Genomic DNA, 19,421 nt, shown 5'->3' with positions numbered 1-19,421 from the left:
TTGTTAAACATATAGAAGAACCGAAGCCTCAAAAGATAAGTCATGTATCTGAAGATCCTGGCGTCAGCCCCAAGAGCCTCCCACACGTGGTCCAGCACCACAGCCCAGCCCAAGCAACACTGGATATCCACAAAAGAATGAAAGAGAATTAAAGTGGACCCCTGTCTTGCATCACTCACAAAATTAATTTTAAATATAGTAAGGATAAATAAACAAATAGATAGATGAATAAATAAATAAATATAGTAAAGACTGAATGTGAGACCCGAAAATATAAAACTCCTAGAAGAAAAGAACAAAAAAGCTCTTTGATATTGGTCTTGGAGAAGATTTTTTGGATACACTGAAAACCAAAATAAACAGGTAGGACTACATCAAACTGAAAAGCTTCTGCACAGCAAAATACATAATCAACAAAATGAAAATCTACAGAAGATAAACTATCTGCAAATCATATCTCTGATAAGGGGTTAATATCAAAACTTTACATGGAATTCATACAGTTCAACAGCAAAAAGCAGATAATCAGATTTAAAACTAGGCTGAGGAATTGAATAGCCATTTTTCCAAAAAAAAAAAAGACATACAAATGGCTCAAAAGTACATGAAAAGGTGTTCAACATCATTAATCAGCAGGGAAATGCAAATCCAAACCACAGTGAGAGATCACTGTAACCTATTAAAAGGGCTCTCATGGGGATCCCTGGGTGGCGCAGCGGTTTGGCGCCTGCCTTTGGCCCAGGGCGCGATCCTGGAGACCCGGGATCGAATCCCACGTCGGGCTCCCGGTGCATGGAGCCTGCTTCTCCCTCTGCCTATGTCTCTGCCACTCTCTCTCTCTCTCTGTGACTATCATAAATAAAAAAAAAATTAAAAATAAATAAATAAAAGGACTCTCATGGGGGCAGACCAGGCGGCTCAGGGGTTTAGCACCACCTTCAGCCTGGGGTGTGATCCTGGAGACCCCGGATCGAGTCCCACATCGGGCTCCCTGCATGGAGCCGGCTTCTCCCTCTGCCTGGGTCTCTGCCTCTCTCTCTCATGAATAGATAAATACAATCTTTAAAAAAATAAAATAAAAGGACTATCATCAAAAAGACAAGAAATAACTAGTGTTGGCCAGGATGTACAGAGAAACCCTGTGCACTGTTGGTGGGAATGCAAATTGGTACAGCCACAGTGGAAAATAGTATGGGCATTCCTCAAAAAAAAAATAAAAAATAAAAATAGAACCATCATATGATCCATTAATCTCCTTTTTGGGTATATATATAGGAAATGAAAACAGTATCTTGAAGAGATATCTGCACTTCTTTTTTTTTCTTATTAATACAGTATTTATTCGTCATCTCTCTGTCAAACTCTCTAAGCCAGCCACTTCCTCTTAGGGTGCCTGGGGAGGTATAGGAAAAGGAACAAACAGGGCAGATGAGACACAGGAGAAAGACCTATGGGGGTGGAGATGGCTCCCTCTCGTGGTAGAGGATGAGAAAGGCCACCACCAGGCATAAGAGCTCCATGGCCTCCAAGAGGGCAAAGCCCAGAATGGCACAGGAGAAGACCTATTGCTGCAGAGAGGGGTTCCTGGCATAACCAATGATGAGGCTCCCAAACACAGTCCCAATTCCAGCCCCAGAACCAGCCACCCCTACTTTGGCAGCCTCGGCCCCAATGAACTCGGCTGCTATGTTGATGTTCCTTGAAGTGTCACTGGTTCAGAAGCTGCCATAGGAATACGTGAGATCAGGGGACTTGGGGCTGCCAAGCTGTGAGGCCCTCCTCTGTCAGTGTTTCTGGTGGCTTTAGGACCACTGCAGACAGTGATCAGCTCAACAGCTGAGAGGTGCTCCTGACAAAGAAGGGGGTAGAGATGAACTTTGACCAAGTGTCCATTTGCAGGAGACGAAGGGCTATGTCAGGGGAGCTGATCCCAGTGCAGAGAAGACAGAGACTGAGATATCTGCACTTCTGTGTTCACTGCAGCAGTGTTTACAATAGCCAAGACTTGGAAACAACCTAAGCATCAGCTGACAGATGAATGGATAAAAAATATCTATATACATATATATAGATATAGATATAGGTATATCTTTTTATGTATCTTGAAACCCCATGGATGAGTCCTAAGTGCATTTTGCTAAGTGAAATAAGTCTGACAACAAAAGACAAATACTGTTTTATGATCTCACTTATATGTGGAATCTAAAAACGTTGAACTCAGAAACAGAGAACAAATTGGTGGTTGCCAGGCCTTGGTGAGTGAAGGAAAAGGGGAAATGTTGAGCAGCGTCTGGGTGGCTCAGTTAGATAAGCATCCAACTCCTGATTTCAGCTCAGGTCACGATCTCATGGTCATGAGATTGAGCCCTACATCAGGCTCCTCATTCAGCTTGGAGTCTGCTTGAGGTTCTCGCTCTCTGCTTCTCTCTCCCTCTGCTCTTCTCCTGAGTCATGCTAAATAAGTTAATTACTTAAATCTTTTTTTTTTAATGCTGAAATGATGGGGCAACTGGGTGGCTCAGTGGTTGAGCATCTGCCTTTAGCTCCGGTTGTGATTCCGAGGTCCTGGGATCAAGTCCTGCATTTGGCTCCCCACAGGGAGCCTGCTTGTCCCTCTGCCTATGTCTCTGTCTCTCTCTCTCTGTGTCTCTCATGAATAAATAAATAAAATCTTTTTTAAAAAATGGTGAAATGGGGAAGCCCTGGTGGCTCAGTGGTCTAGCGCCACCTTCAGCCCAGGGTATGATCCTGGAGACCTGGGATCGAGTCCCCCAGGTCGGACTCCCTGCATAGGGCCTGCTTCTCCCTCTGCCTGTGTCTCTGCCTTTCTCTCTCTCTGTGCCTGTCATGAATAAATAAATAAAATCTTTTTTAAAAAATGGTGAAATGTTGATCAAAGGTACAAACATCCAGTTATAACATAAATAAGTTCTAAAAATCTAATGTACAGCATGGTGACTATAGTTAACAATACTGTATTGGATACCCGGAATTTGCTAAGAGAGTAGATCTTAAATATTGTCAACACAAAAATAAAATGGTAACTATATGTGTATACACACACACACACACACACACAAATCTATATACATATATACACATATATATACGTCAATCATCCTATTGCACATCTTAACATTCAACAATGTCATTTGTAAAATATATATCAATAAAGCTGGAAGTGGGAAATTTGTGTCTCGGTGCAAAAAGAAAAAGAAATATTTAGATATATAAAATTTAAGTGTAAAAACTGGTGTTTTACATTTCTAAATAAAATTAAAAATAAAACTGAGGAATAGACCTCATGGTGAAATAATTTCTTATTCAAACTGGCAACCAATCAAGTCATTTACCAAGGGTGAGTGCTGCATTTCTTTTATCTTATGCATGTATATTCTTATGAATAGAGACATTATTAAAACCTAAAAATAAGATTCCGTGATTATTTAAAAGGTTTGGTTGCTCTGGTTAACAATGTAGCCTTTCAGCTAACCAAGCTATAGTTTGTTAATTGGGTGGTATTCCAATTGTTGGAATATAATCAACAATCCTAGCCACAGTATTAAAGGTAAAGCTCTAAATGCACTGATTAACCTAAGTATAAATGATAAAAATCAGAGCAAGTTAAATTTCTCTCCTCCTGGCTTGTTCTTTCTCTCTCTCTCTCTTTCAAATAAATAAATAAATAAATAAATAAAATCTTTTTAAAAAAGAGCTTTAGTGGATGTGGATGTAGATGTGAAGGAAAAAGATGTAACAATAACAAAATTCTGATTAGTCATAGGTTTCCAAAGAGTAATGCAGTCTGGAAGTAATGCACATTAGAAATTTCTTATTTTCCATCTTTCTTGTAAAGGAATGGCTCATCAACACAGCTAAACCTTGCCATGGTCTTCAAGTTTATTTTAAACCATGTTACTGACACCAAATGAATATTTATTTATTTATTTATTTATTTTATTTTATTTTTTTAATTTTTATTTATTCATGATAGGCACACAGTGAGAGAGAGAGAGGCAGAGACACAGGCAGAGGGAGAAGCAGGCTCCATGCACTGGGAGCCCGATGTGGGATTCGATCCCGGGTCTCCAGGATCGCGCCCTGGGCCAAAGGCAGGCGCCAAACCGCTGCGCCACCCAGGGATCCCCCAAATGAATATTTAGAACGTGTACTGAAAACATTTATTTCTTTCTATTTCGCTGTCCACATTGAGATATTTTAGTTATGTCCTGTACATGAAGCAGCAGTGACCTTTTTACGTGTAAGCTACACTTTCACCAGTTGAAGGGATCCAAGACCACATTAGCATGTCATGAAGAACTGTCATAGAATGACGCCATTCTTGTAGTACTGATGAGATCCGGAGCACTCCGTTTCAACTGCCAACCCAGCCGTTGAACATTCAAAAATCCAATCATCTGCACTTCTGGTCAATGGAAAATGTAAACTTTAGGAGAAGTTGCTCCCAATACTCACACACCGCTATATGATGTGCCAGTACATAAAGATATTATGAATAAAATACTGGGTTTAATCCAAACATCCATTGATAGACAACTGAGTAAATCAATTATCCAGGCTTGAAAAAGATGAAGACGGTCTGGATGTGATAATGTGGAAAATATCCATGAAATATTATCTTTTAAACACACACTGTAGAAGAATATTCCTAATGCGATCCTATTTATATTTTTTAAATGAAAAATACTTATGCTTACAAATACATGAACATTTCTGGAGTGATACACAAACTACAGTAGGACCAGGGAGTAGAGAAATGACTTTTCTATGTACCCTCTCCTATTGTTTGAATTTTTACTATGAGAATATATTTTATAACTTTTTAGTAAAAATAATTTTTTAAAAGTAACATTTCCAAAATTATTTAGATAATAAATGGCAGAGTTGGTAGATGGGTCTGCCTTCAGAATCCACATACACTAACCTGTCCACTATTACATGGTGTGTAGTAAGCTACACACTACCTAAGTAGAATGACCTTGCCAGTTGACATCTATTCAAGGAAATGTTGCAATGGACAATTTCAGTTTTCAAATGAATGGGCACTAAATTTTCAATTCTCTGGGTGAGGCTTAACTAGTTATATGTCAAAATCCATGTTTTGGATGCTTAGAAAGATTTACAAAATGAAGATATTTTTCTATTATATATACTTTTTCACCTTAGATTCCAAGGACTCATGATTTTTTTCACTAGTATTTTACTTGAATGTCGGTATGACTATGAAACCCTCTTTACTTCCACCTCTTCAGCTTTATTTCTAATTGAGAGGATTCAAAAAGCCATAAAAATGTGATCCTTGACAGGATTCTGCTCCAACAAGAAATCTTCTGAATACTTTTCTCCACCCAAACAATCCTCACTCATTGGAGCGGGATGACTATGGAGTATAATGGCTGGTGAGAGGTAACTCGGCATTTAATTCATAGCATGGAAGAATGATGAATGCGAGCAACCATGCTGTGTTTGAGATCATCTCCACTGACTTGCTGCCCTTGCCTACGAAATAAAAAGAGGTTTGGCTCAAACCAAAGAATGTTGCCAGGTTTCCCTTTCCGCACCTTATCATCTTAAACAGCAGCTGACTCTTTGATGTTTGTAAGAGAAGAGAAGAACAAAGCATAGGAAATTGTTGAAATTACTTTCAGGCTGTGTTTTGCTTTTTCCTTTATTTGCTTTCTGTCCCTCTTCCAAGGATGGTGTTGAGTCCTAATGTGAAAGAGAGATCCTAACACCTAAACAGTAAATGTCAGCCAGTAGCATTCAAAAGAATGGGCTCATTTCATATCTGTGGAGTATATCTTTAACTCCGAGTGGGAATGAGTAAATTATAGGATATTTTCCCATTTTTGCAGGGAGAGGGAATAATTAGGTTGCTTTTATGAAATAAATTGCTTGTGTTTACAAAATAAAAACTTCAATACATAATAGTGAAATGCTATAAAATTAGCTCCATTTCTACGCATTCTGAATGTTTTCATTTTCAATGGATCTCATTTTTTCCTATTAAGAAATATTGTTGTGCATGGGGATTTATTATATAATTATGATTTTCTGAGAAAATGTGGCTGCAATGAGATCATTCCAAACTTTCTTTCTCCTTCAGCTGTACGATTTTGTCTTCGTTTCCTCTTGATTAAGAAATCAGCAGGTTACCCAAATCAAACATTTTTTATAGTCCATTCAAATTCATTCATACACCTCACAATTTGCAACACTAATATCTCAATTAAGGAAATACATAGAAAACAACTGTCTTTGTGTTAGGATGCTGTCATCCACCACATTGCCAGAAACATCCAAATATGCTCCATTAGACAGGGTTCCTTAAATCATGATGGATCCCCCACTTACAAATTTCCTAAACCATTTATTCTTTCATATCCAAAATCCAAAGATCTGTAAATGTTCACAACATTTCTCAGAAACATGATGTACTCATGAGATAATTTGTGTCTCTGGGTCCTCTCCATACAGCACTGGCAATGTAGAAATGCAATATGACTAAACATCCAGGCGTGACATCAAGAGTATTCTTAGAGCCATAAGTCAGCAAACTCAATTCATTCCATCTCCATTATTTCTTTTCTTTAAAGACTTGTTTGGTTATTTGAGAGAAAGAGAGAGCGCATGTGTGCAAGTAGGGGGAGGGGCAGAGGGAAAGAGAGAGAATCCTGAAGTAGACTCCATGCTGAGTGCAGAGCGGAGGTGGGGCTCAATCCCGGGACCGTAAGATCATGACCTGAGCCGAAATCAAGAGTCAGCTGCTTAACAGACTGGGCCACCCAAGTGCCCCACCATTCCCATTATTTCAACGACACTTCCCTGCAAAATGCTGAAGGCCTGAAGAGAAAGTTCCAACATTAGACATTACAATACATCTTAAAGAAATACTCAAGTCAAAATTGAAGATACTTTAGTTCAATTCAGGCTTCAACTTTTACATCACTCACCCTTACTCCTCTTCTATCTTTCTTCATGCCTCATCATTAATTCAAGCCAGTAGAATCATCTGAAATGGTATGTTCTGCATCTCTCCCCTCCTTTCCCTTTCCATTACTACTCCTATTGCACCCCTATTAATATCCTCTCTCCAGGAAGATGGCAATTATTTTAACTCAGTTTCCCAAGCTTGTTTCTCTGGAACATTGGCCTCCGTGAAATAAATGGCATTCAAAAGGAGTTCCACTTGAAAAACATGGGCTTCAATATTTGTGGGTTTTTTTTACTGCAATATTTCTTAGAGCCTTTAAATTGCTAATTTCTTTGACTAAGTAACCTGCTCCAGGCTCTCTGCTAGATCTTCTTATATTATTCCTCCTGATAATTCTATTGTCATTAGTTTCTGCTTTATAGATCACACAGCTCATAAACAGTGAAGTCCGGATTTAATTCCAGCTCTTTCTCACTCCAAAATCCCTGTTCTTTTCATCTTTCCCTCTTCAGGCTGAGACATCATACCATTTCCTTAAAAGCTACCACGTACTCATTAGCTACATGTTTCTTCCTCTTAATAAAAAATGAACATCTTGATATTTTTAATAGAGAAAAAATTAATTTTGCTTTGTGATGGAGTTAATACTGTAGAGGTTAATGGCATACATCTTTGTGTCAGACAGTATTATTCAAATTTTGGTTCTGCAGATCACTAGCTATGTAACAAAGGATAAGGCCTTTAATCACTTAAAACCTATTTCTTCATCTGTACTATGAGTAAAATAGTTATTTCAGGAAGATATTTGTGAGGCTTAAATGTGATTATGCAAGTAAAGTATTTAGAGCAATTTTAAATGCGATTATGCAAGTAAAGCATTTAGAGCAATCGAACACATAGTAAGTTTTGGATTATAATATTATCAACAATAAATAATGATAACATCATGATGTCCCTAAGATTCACTTGCCTGGATTTCTTAATCAAAACTGGATTGCCTATTCTAATTCAGTTTGATTTTATTTGAAATTTCTTTTTTTTTTGAATATGTTAATGTGGTTTTTTTTAATTTATTTTTATTGGTGTTCAATTTACTAACATACAGAATGAAATTTCTATAATAAATTGATAAATGATTTATAATGCTATTAAAAGAGAACAATTTAAATAAAGAATGCACTAAGTGATAAATTTCCCATACTCAACCTAGATCCTAAAATTTAGAATAGGGATTTGTCCAATCTGTGCTTCAGGTTTCTGAACTGAAGGCTATTTTCATTTTGCTTCTAGGTAGCCCCTAAACAGTAAGATTTAATTTTCATTGTGGATCTTACTAATTGAGATGAGCTAGCATAGAGTACCAGCTTGCCCTTACCAATTAAGACATTCAGGATGTTGATTTTCCTTTCTGTAAACATTTTTTTTAATGAAAACTACAAAGTAATCTTACTTCCTGTATTTTATTATCAATCTTAAAAGAGATTTTGAAAAAATATACAATTTTTGAAACTTAAAATTCATAAAATTATTAAATGCATTGATTGAAAAAAGAAAATGCCATTGACTTTTTGAGATCTATTTAATAACCAATTTTAACAAAATCCCACCAAACTGAGCTTTACTTATTTGAAATTCGTACTTCTCTGAGACAAAGAGCAGAGTAAAAGTTTTAGAATAATCCCAAGAGGGAGATATCTGGCTGGCTCAGTCAGTGGAGCACGGGACTCCTGATCTTAGGTTTGTGAGTTCAAGCTCTGTGTTGGGCATTGAGAGATTACTTAAAAATAAAATCTTTAAAACAAAAACCAAAAAAACCTCATGAAGATTCACTATCATTTGGTGTATGCTTTTCAATGCAGTAATAATCATAACAGGGGATCCCTGGGTGGCTCAGCAGTTTAGCGCCTGCCTTTGGCCCAGGGTGTGATCCTGGAGTCCCAGGATTGAGTCCCGCGTCGGGCTCCCGGCATGGAGCCTGCTTCTCCCTCCTCCTGCATCTCTGCCTCTCTCTCTCTATCATAAATAAATAAATAAATAAATAAATAAATAAATAAATAAATAAACAAACAAATAAATAAATCTTTAAAAAAATCATAACAGCAGGGCTTAGGGTATTATATAAACCAGGAGCTAATCTAACTGTTATACATATATTAACTAATTGAATCTTCAGAAACATCTTATGAAGTGAATACTACTGTTACCCCATTTTACATATGAACCAGCTGAAGGAAACAAAGATTGACACTTATCCAAACCCTACAACTTGTAATAGCAGAACTGAGGTCTTTTAATCCAGATAAGCTTGTTCCAGTTCTGCACTCTTAACCACTGCACATTGATTGCCTTTATTTTCATAGTTTTACAGAAATTAAATCTACTTAAAATGTTTTATATCTTGATATTGGTCAAATCAGAATACCACTTTCCAGTTGTTCCCAATATTTTAGTACTCAGTGTTCATTAGTATTTTAAGAACACGATTCTTTGGTCTACATTCTGGAAAACCTCATCACAAATGCTGCTGACACTTTCACAGACATAAGTCTCAATAGCTCATCTCTATTCTAATTTTTATTAAGAATCTTCTGGAGACAAGTATAAAACAGTATGTGTCCAATGCCAATACATGCTTTAAGAGCGAAGCAATCCGTTTTCTCTAAAATACACCTGGAAAGATACACACGGTCTCTTATCATGAGAAAAGTGGCTTATTGTTTGTTTGCCAGAACACCAAGTAATAGTAAAGTCAAGAAGCTAGGAGTTGAAATAAACGAGGCAAAATATTGGCAAGGAAGAATTTATACCTACAAATCTGAGTTGAACATTTTACTTATATAGTATATTTTAGACTCATCATAGATATACGTAACTTGATACTACTAGCTTTCTCCAAAACATTCACATCCCATCTCCCAAAATGCAACCATACTTTATTCTCTTCCCCCTTGGAATCAAAAATCTTGGTCTTTCTTTCATTGGACCCTAGAGAAGCATTTATCAAAGTGTCTTCTGTGGGATATTGTTAAGTATTAAGTACAGAAAAATGTTTTGCAGTTAAGTAAGTTTTGGAGAAATTAGGTTAAATGAAGTTAACCAGGCTTGTGTACTGCAGGATTTGCAGAGCCTTTAGATACTAACACCTAACAGTCTCTAAGAGCAGAATAAAATATGATGAAATCCTTAAAAATTCTGGCCACAGACTTTTTCTTTGTAGTATACCAATATGGGAAAATTACTTCATAAACATGTTTTGGGAATAATAGTGTGATGCCATAAGTTATTACAATTGGAAGCAGGTAAAGAAAAACTTCAAATGCTGGTTTATTGACTTACTGTGTTAGAAACTCATTTTGTGGGGATCCCTGGGTGGCTCAGTGGTTTAGCACCTACCTTAGGCCCAGGGCGCGATCCTGGAGTCCCGGATTGAGTCCCACATTGGGCTCCCTGTATGGAGCCTGCTTCTCCCTCTGCCTGTGTCTCTGCCTTTCTCTCTCTCTCTGTGTCTTTCATGAATAAATAAATAAAATCTTAAAAAAAAAGAAAGAAACTCATTTCGAGGAGGGATGTAGGGAAAAGATTCCTTGGAAATACATTCTCCAAGGTTCTACACCTAGAAATCTAGGATAAGGTCTCGGATCCTGTATTTGATGTGGGAGTGGGGTCTTTTTTGTTTGTGCAGCAGAGCTAGGCTTTAGAACCACTGAAAAATTGAAATACCATTGCTTCTAGCTGGGTGATGGGCACTAAGGAGGGCACCTGATGGGATGAGCACTGGGTTATACTATATGTTGGCAAATTTAATTTAAATTAAAATATTTTTAAAAGCAAGTATCATTGCTTCATAGCCAAAGGATATTTACACCTCTCCCCCCAATTTTATATATACTATGATAAACACAATGCTCTCCTCAAACATGTCTATTTCTTAATCCCCCAAACAGCTGAAGATGTTAACTTACACTGCAAAAAACACTTTGCAGATACGATTAAGTTAAATATCATGAGATAAGATTATCCTGGGTTATCAGGTTGGGACTAATGTAATCACAAGGTCCTCATAAGTAGAAACAGGAGAGTCAAAGCGAGAGAGAGATTTAAAGATGCCACACTTCTGACTTCTATGATGCAGGAAGGAGCCATGAACCAAGGATGCAGGCAGCCCCTTAGAACCTAAAAAAGACAAAGGAATGGATTTCCTCCTAGAGCCTCCAGAAGGAACACATCCTGCTGACTCCTTTATTTTAGCCTAGTAAGACACTTTTTGGACTTCCAACCACTAGAATTGCAGGATTTAATAAATGTTTATTGTCCTAAGCCACTACAGTTGTGGAAATATGTTCCAGCAGCAATGGAAAATTAATGGATATACTCATGTAATTGAACTCAACACCTTTCAGCCAGGGGAAACAAATTATTGTTTTGATATAACATAAATTCTGCTAATTTACAATCCAGCTGCCTGTAATATTAACAACAGAGGAAAGAGACTAGCTAACTAAGTTAGTGACACAGGGGAAGCTGAATATTTAAGTTCCTTGACAAGGTTCCCAAAGCTAGCAAGTGCCAAATTGTGGTTTGAATGCAGGTCTGCTGGACTCCCAAATTTAGGCTCTTTCATCCATATCAATTAAACTCTGAGCATCCTGCAATAACTACCACTAAGCTTATGTTAGAATTACAATATAGGGGGAAAAGCGAAAATGTGAAAATGGTTCAGTCTGGAAAAGTATTATCGTCAAGAATAATAGAATATAGTATTACAACTTGAGAGAAAGGAAAAGAAAAGAACAGAACACTATTCCTGGAAGAAGGACGTGAATGAGTGTTAAAACTAGCATTATATCTGGTGAGATGCCAGAAACACGTATAAAGTCACACTTACGAAACCACCTTATACAGTGCCTGAGACTAAGGTTTACTCAGAACTTCAGAGCACACCTCCTTCGCCCACCCCACTGCAAAGCTAAGAATCTGTAAGTAAAAATAACATTGAAACACAGCTGATGGGGCACCTGGATGACTCAATGGTTGAGCGTCTGCTTTCAGCTCAGGGTGTGATCCTGGGGTCCTGGGATCGAATCTTGCATCAGGCTTCCCCACGAGGGGCCTGCTTCTCCCTCTGCCTGTGTCTCTGTCTCTCTGTCTCTGTGTGTGTGTCTCATGAATAAATAAATAAAATCTTAAAAAAAAGAAACACAGCTGAGAGAACTATAGGAGTCACATATACCCTGGGGAGCCATGGCAGACAAAGAAGATTCAAACCCAAGCAAGCAAGCAAACATCAAACCCAACCTAATCTTTTTGACTGGATTCACACAAAACTGTACACTAAAGGTATAATGCAAGAAAGGCACACTCACATCCAAATATAAATGGGAAAAAATTTACCTCGGTATGTATTGTCCTACACAGAATATCAAGAGTTCAACAAAAAAAAAATTACAAAGCACAAAAAAAAGCACGACAAAAACCTGCACAATCTGAAAAGTAATCATCAAAATAAAACTCAAGTATGACACAGATATTGGCATTATCAATGAATTTTACAGAACCATGATTAATATATTAAAAGAGACAACAGAAGTGAGAAAACATGGATTAACAGGTAATTTCAGCAAAGAGATGGAAACCATAAGAATATGGAAACGTTAAAAATGGAAAACCCAATAACACAGATGAAGAATTCCTTGGATGGACTCATCAGTAAACACACCCAAGGACATAATCAGTGAGCTTGAAGGAAGGTCACTAGAAATTACCAGTAAATGGGGGGGGGGGGGGGGAGAAGAGCATTTACAAGTTGTTGGGCAATATCAAATGGCCTAATATATACATAACTAGAATTTCAATAGAAGCAAGAAAGAACAAGACAGAAGAAATATTTGAAGAAATGTGGAGAATTTTCCAAAATTATTACTAGATAACAAAATTAAAGACCCAAGAAATATGGAAAACAGTAAGCAGGGTAAATTTAAAAACCTTCAAGCACAGAATAGTCAAACTTCTGAATGCTAAAGACAAAGGTACAGACTTGAAGACAGCCAGAGAAGAAAGGAACACTCCATACTGAGAAATAGAGATGGCAATTACAGCAAACATCTCATCAGAAAACATACTACAAAGAAATCAACAAAGTAACAACTTTAAAAGGCTTAAACATAAACAGGGGCACCTGGCTGGCTCAGATGGTAGAGGACACAACTCTTGATCTCGGGGTTCTGAGTTCAAGCCTGTTGTTGGGTATAGAAATTACTTATAAAACTCCTAACTCTGGGAAACGAACTAGGGGTGGTGGAAGGGGAGGAGGGCGGGGGTTGGGGTGACTGGGTGACGGGCACTGAGGTGGACACTTGATGGGATGAGCACTGGGTGTTATTCTATATGTTGGCAAATTGAACACCAATAAAAAATAAATTTATTAAAAAAAAGAAAAGAAAAAAATTACTTAAAAATAAAATCTTTAAAAAAATAGGAGTACCTGGGTGGTTCAGTGGGTTATGTACTCACTCTAGATTTCAGCTCAGGTCATGATTTCAGGGTTGTGGGGCTCTGTGATGAGCTTGGAGTCTACTTGTCCCTCTCCTTCTGCTCCTCCCTCTCCTCTGAAATAAATAAACAAACGAACAAACAAATAAATAAATAAATAAATTCTCAAAAATTCTTATAAAAATAAAAGTAAATTAAAATAAAATGATTAAACATAAAACCATACTCTCAACAGTCTAAGAAGTGATCACAATACCAAAAGAAAAATAATTTTGTCAGACACATGCATGATGTGCAAATTTTTTCCTCAAGCTTGCCTTTTAATTCTGTCTCATGCAAAAAAAAAATAGTTTTTTTAAAGTAAGCTCTACACTCAATGTGAGGCTTGAACTCATGACCCCAAGATCAAGAGTCACATGCTCTACTGAGCCAGCCAACTTCCTCCAAAGTGTTTAGTTTTGATGACGTCTAGTTTATTGTTATTATTTTTTAAAGATTTTATTTACTTATTCATGAGAGACCCAGAGAGAGAGGCAGAGACACAGGCAGAGGGAGAAGCAGGCTCCATGCAGGGAGCCCGACGTGGGACTCGACCCCAGGACTCTAGGACCACTCCCTGGGCCGAAGGCAGATGCTCAACCGCTGAGCCACCCAGGCATCCCCATCTAGTTTATTATTATGGTATTTATCTTTGCCTGACTTATTCCACTTAGCATGATACCCTCTAGGTCTATCCATGTTATCACAAATGGCAAGATTTTGTTCTTTTTTATGGCTGAGTAGTATTCCATTTGTGTGTGTGTGTGTGCGTGCGTGTGCACACACACATGCATGCGTGCACACCACATCTTCTTTATACATTCATCCACTGATGGACAACTTAGGTTGTTTCTTTATCTTGGCTATTGTGGACAATGCTGCGATGAATGTAAAGGTTCATGTATCTTTTCAAAGCAGTGTTTTCATTTTTTTTTTTTTGGATGAATACCAAGAAGCAGGATTCCTGGATCATATGGTAGATCTATATTTAATTTTTTGAGGAACCTCCCTACTGATTTCCATAGTGGCTGCACCAGTTTGCATTGCCACCAACAGTGTACCAGGGTTCTCTTTCCTCCACATCCCTATCGAAACTTGTTATTTCATTCCCTTTTATGCCCGAATAGCACTCCATTGTTTGGATATGCCACGCTTTGTTTATCCATTTTCATGTTGATGAACACTTGTACGGTTTCTAGCTTTGGGCTCTTGTGAAAAATTCTGCGATGAATATTGGCATATGACTGCCCCTTTTTAATTCTTTTCAGTATATATCGAGGTGTGGAATTGCTAGCTCCAATGGGGATTCTTTGGGTAGCTTTTTGAGGAACTGCCAGACTGTTTTCTGCAATGTCTGCACCACTTTTCATTCCCTCCAGCAACGTACAAGGGTTCCAATCTTTCCACATCCTTGCTTATACCTACAGTTTTCAACATTTTTCACTTTAGCCATCTTAGTAGATATGAAGTGGTATCTATTATGATTTTCATTTAAATTTCCTAAGCACTAAAGATTTTGAGCATCTTCTCGTGTGCTTATTGTCCACGTGTAGATCTTCTTTGTAGAAATGTCTATTCAAGTCCTTTGCCCATTTTTAATTGTAGTGTCTGTTTTTTGTTGTTGTTGTTGTTGCTGAGTTTTAGTTCTTTATATATTCTGGACATTAAACCCTTATCAGATATATGATTTGCAAATATTTTCTCCCATTCTGTAGGTTATCTTTTAACTTTCCTTTTTTTTAAGATTTTACTTATTTATTTGAGAGAGAGAGAGAGAGGGAGCGAGCACAAGGAGGGTGAAGGGTGAAGCAGACTTTCCACTGAGCAGGGAGCCCAATGTGGGGCTTGATCCCAGGACCTTGAGATCATGACCTAAGTCGAAGGCAGAGGCTTAACTGACTGAACTACCCAGAGTGTCCCTTCTTTTTTACTTTCTTAATAGTGTCCCTAATTGTACAAAATTTTTTGGATGCTGATGCAAGCAAATTTACCTATTTTTTTTTCTTTTGTTACTGGTGCTCTTTGTATCATATCTAAGATCCTACTGCCAAGTTTAAGCTCATGCTTAAAACACCCCTGTGTTTTCTTTAAAGGGTTTCGGAGCTTCAGCTCTCACATTTGTGTAACAAGTAGTGGCCAGCCCGGGAACTGGGCAATAGTCTTTTAGTTCCAGCCTCAAAGTCTTTGATACGCTGTTTAGGGGCAGAACCATGCGTGCACGGCTTTGGAATGCGCCCAGCAGTCCATTAACAACTTTATGGATTTGCTTCCTTAAACTCCTTCTCTTCTCTGCAATCTCTCCACTATTTGTGGATTCTCTTTATAATCCTTCAGCCAGAGAACTGGGACTTTATTTACCTTTATATGCCACACTCTTCTCATAATTTTTTTCTTCTTCTCATAATCGTACCAACATCTGAGTCTAACATTGGAATGAGAGTGAGAAAAGTACTGATAGGTGTTTGTCCCACAGTTTGGGGACCACAGCTCTTCTGATTAGAGGAAGAATCCTCTCTTTTAGATGTTTAGATGTTTATTTAACTATGCGGTGTATTCAAACATTGGAAAACTACTCAGTGATATAAAGGAATGAGCTACTATTAGCAACTATCTGGATACATTTCAAAGGCATTATGCTTAGCAAAAGCCACTTACATTCACTTAGTTTATGGATCCATTTATAAAAATTCTAGAGAAAACAAACAAAAAAAATTCTAGAGAAAACAACATAGTCTATGGTATAGTGGCATAACGCAGAGCAAGTTTTGCCTGAGCCAGGGGATTATGGGGATTGACTCTAAAGAGACACAGAGGATTATTTTGAGGTGCCGTAAATATTGTATATTTTTATTATAATGGTAGTTGTTGACCAAGATTCTCTTTGACCAAACTCTAATCAGGCTCTGCTAGTAAAATTTCCAAGTAGGCCCCCACTTTTGAACTTCTGTGTTCCTCTCTGCATTGTGCTCTATTAGCAAGAGTCCTAAAGCAGCTTAGATAGAATCCTACCTTCTCCCTATCCCATCACCCTTGAGATCTGATCAAGTTCCCTACCTCCCACCATGCCCCAGTAGTAATGAACCATCTTCAGCAAGAATCCTGTTAGATCTGTTTAGCCGGAACTCCCCCTTATTCCTAATGTTTTCTCTTAGTAGTTTTCTATCCATGGACCCCCACCCTACTCCTTAACTACAAATTCACTCTTTTCCGTGTATTCAGAGCTGAGCCCAATCTCTCTCCCTCACTCCAAGACTTCATTGTAGTGGTCCCTACACCTATCGTGACAGTCCTGATTTAAGGCTGCCTGACTGTTCTTTTATTTCATCAAAATGTACACTTAAAATGGAGGCATTTTAAGTAAATTATTCCTCAAATGGTTATTTTTTAAATGAGAAAGGGAAAAAACCCAGAATGAAACAAACGCTATTGAAAGACAAAAAAAGAGGGGCGCCTGGGTGGTTCAGTGGGGTTAAGCATCTGCCTTCAGCTCAGGTTATTAGCTCAAGGTCCTGGGTTCGAGCCTGCATCAGGCTCCTTGCTCGCCAGGGAGCCTGCTTCTCCCTCTCCCTCTGCCTACCACCACCCCCTTCTCTGTTAAATAAATAAACAAAATCTTTAAAAAGAAAGAAGAAATAGAAAGAAAGAAAGAAAGAAAGAAAGAAAGAAAGAAAGAAAGAAAGAAAGAAAGAAAGAAAGAAAGAAAGAAAGAAAGAAAGACAAAAAAAGTTTAATTCTGATTTTTCCCTAAGGCCCTGGGCCCCAAACACTTACAGGAACCCATTTTGATTCTAGGTACAAAAAACTAGACATTACTGGGAATTATCCAGAATGGTAAAAACTAAGGATATTATACATGGAAAGGGTCTTATTCAGCAAACATGGATATAGTTTAACAGCAACAGCCAAGTATAAACTTAGCTATAGAAGTAGTTTTTTCTTGAAAAATAAACTTAGTAATCTCAAAGTGATTCTGTATTTTTTATATCCACAGAATGAGAAATGAATGAATCATTATAATTAATCGTGTATTTTAGAATTACATTTGCAAGGATAAACTCAAATCCAATCAAGGAAATTTTACAAAATATATTACTGAATTATATACATGTAAAATAAACTAATAAAAATGCAGCATTTTTATTAATATTTATAAATTTAAAACAGAATCTTGTTTAAGGGAGTTGCTTGCTGTTATACTTGATTTATACAGAGACTAGAAGTTCTCCATTTGACCACTAGATAGAGCTTCGATATTAATGTAGTAAATAAGTCCCACAGAATCTACTGAAAACTTGATAGTTGTCTTATATACAGGCACTGCTTCACCTCTAACCATTTTGTTTCCAGACCTGTTTAAGTACATTCTGAAAAGACATTTTTCTCCGCTGTCAGCCACAGCCTGAGTTAGATATCTCCTTACCACAAGGCACGCTACTTAGTGTTTAGTCAGAGCTTATTGAGGGAATGAGAGGAGAATCAATTGGTTGTCCTCTAAGAAGCTCTCACATCAAAGAAGTAACATTGGGCCAATTTAAAGAATAATTAATAATTTCTAATTGTATCATGGCCACATTTATTAGACTAGTTGAGATAGAACTATTTCCATAGAATTATAATCTTTAAGGCAATTTAATTGGAATCTTACTAGTGTTGATGTTACGCATCTTCAGCTTCTGGGATATTAGCTTGTGGTCTTGGCCAAAGGCATCAATTCATTATGTATGTGGAGGATCTAGGGGGGGAAGGCCTAAATATCTCCTCTCATAGAAGAATTGATGAGTTCTCTTGGCTAAGAACCTATAGGTCTGAAATTATTTCAGCACTGGGGTGAAGAATCAGGTGAACACTCACATCTTGCCTAATTATTCTCCTTGACTGGAGCGGGGGGCTTTCCACAGCTTCCACTGCTCAAAATATAATGACCCAAAAATATGGAAAAATGTTTCCTACATTTTCAATCAATGTAAGGCTAAATGCACATTTATAGCTTTCCCTCCAAAATTGGCAAAAGGTAGGAGTCAATAATTGAAGTACCTAGAATTGCAAAGCACCAAATTTTGTATAAAGTAAATCACAAATACATTTCAACACGAAGAGATGTATATATCAAACTAATTGGGTTGTCTCTGGGTGGCTGGGGTTATGGGTATTTATTTTTCTCTTTCAGCTGTCTTTTAAAATATGAGTTTATAATTTAAAATTGGGAGAAATACACTTTAACAAACAAAGGAAAATGGGACAAGGGGAAATTTACATATGCAAAATGTAGCCACGTTATTGGGTCACTAATCTTCCTTACGTTAAGGACGAATAGTATTACTAAACATTCAAAAGCAAAAATAAGATACATTTTTGCCCTTGGAGGTAGTGCGATTTTCAAAAAAGACAAAAAGAGACTGTTTCCTGCTGGACTCCCTCACTGATTTTCATCTGGAGACCAAATGAATACGTTCTTGTCAAATCTCTTGGTACTTATGTAGCTGGACATAGACTGAACACTGATACGGGCATGGAAAAAACATTCCTGCTATCGTATGGACTGACGTGTATGCGCGTGCCTACACCAAAGCATGCAGACACGTGTGCATGCACAAAACACACACATACGTTAAATGGCATGCTTATTCAAATAACTAAAGCCAACATTATTCTTGAGTTAAGATAGCAGGTGGAGAATAAGCATAATCACACAATTCCCTACTCTTAAATTATCATTGATCAAGAAAATAAATATACAAATAGGAAAAACAATTTTCATCAGCAATGAAAACGGACCAGGGATTCCATACCACCAAGTTCTGAGAGCCATGGGGCGCACTGGAGGAACCCAAAGAAGAAACTCATTTTGACAGAATGTGATCTTCAAATAAAGGCAGAATGGGAACGGTCCGAAGATACAACTAGATTTCTCCTCACCTCTGGGGATGGGTATCTTTGA

At 37.6% G+C, this 19,421-nt stretch overlaps 1 pseudogene; it reads right to left on the bottom strand.

The window, feature by feature from the left end:
- Window positions 1–1,448: 1,448 nt before the first annotated feature.
- Window positions 1,449–1,944, bottom strand: LOC106558408 (annotated as a pseudogene).
- Window positions 1,945–19,421: the final 17,477 nt, after the last annotated feature.

This window comes from Canis lupus, chromosome X (assembly GCF_011100685.1).
Source record: "Canis lupus familiaris isolate Mischka breed German Shepherd chromosome X, alternate assembly UU_Cfam_GSD_1.0, whole genome shotgun sequence".
Taxonomy (NCBI): domain Eukaryota; kingdom Metazoa; phylum Chordata; class Mammalia; order Carnivora; family Canidae; genus Canis; species Canis lupus.
Note: the sequence above shows the minus strand (reverse complement) of the source record. Positions and strands in the feature narration are given on the sequence as shown.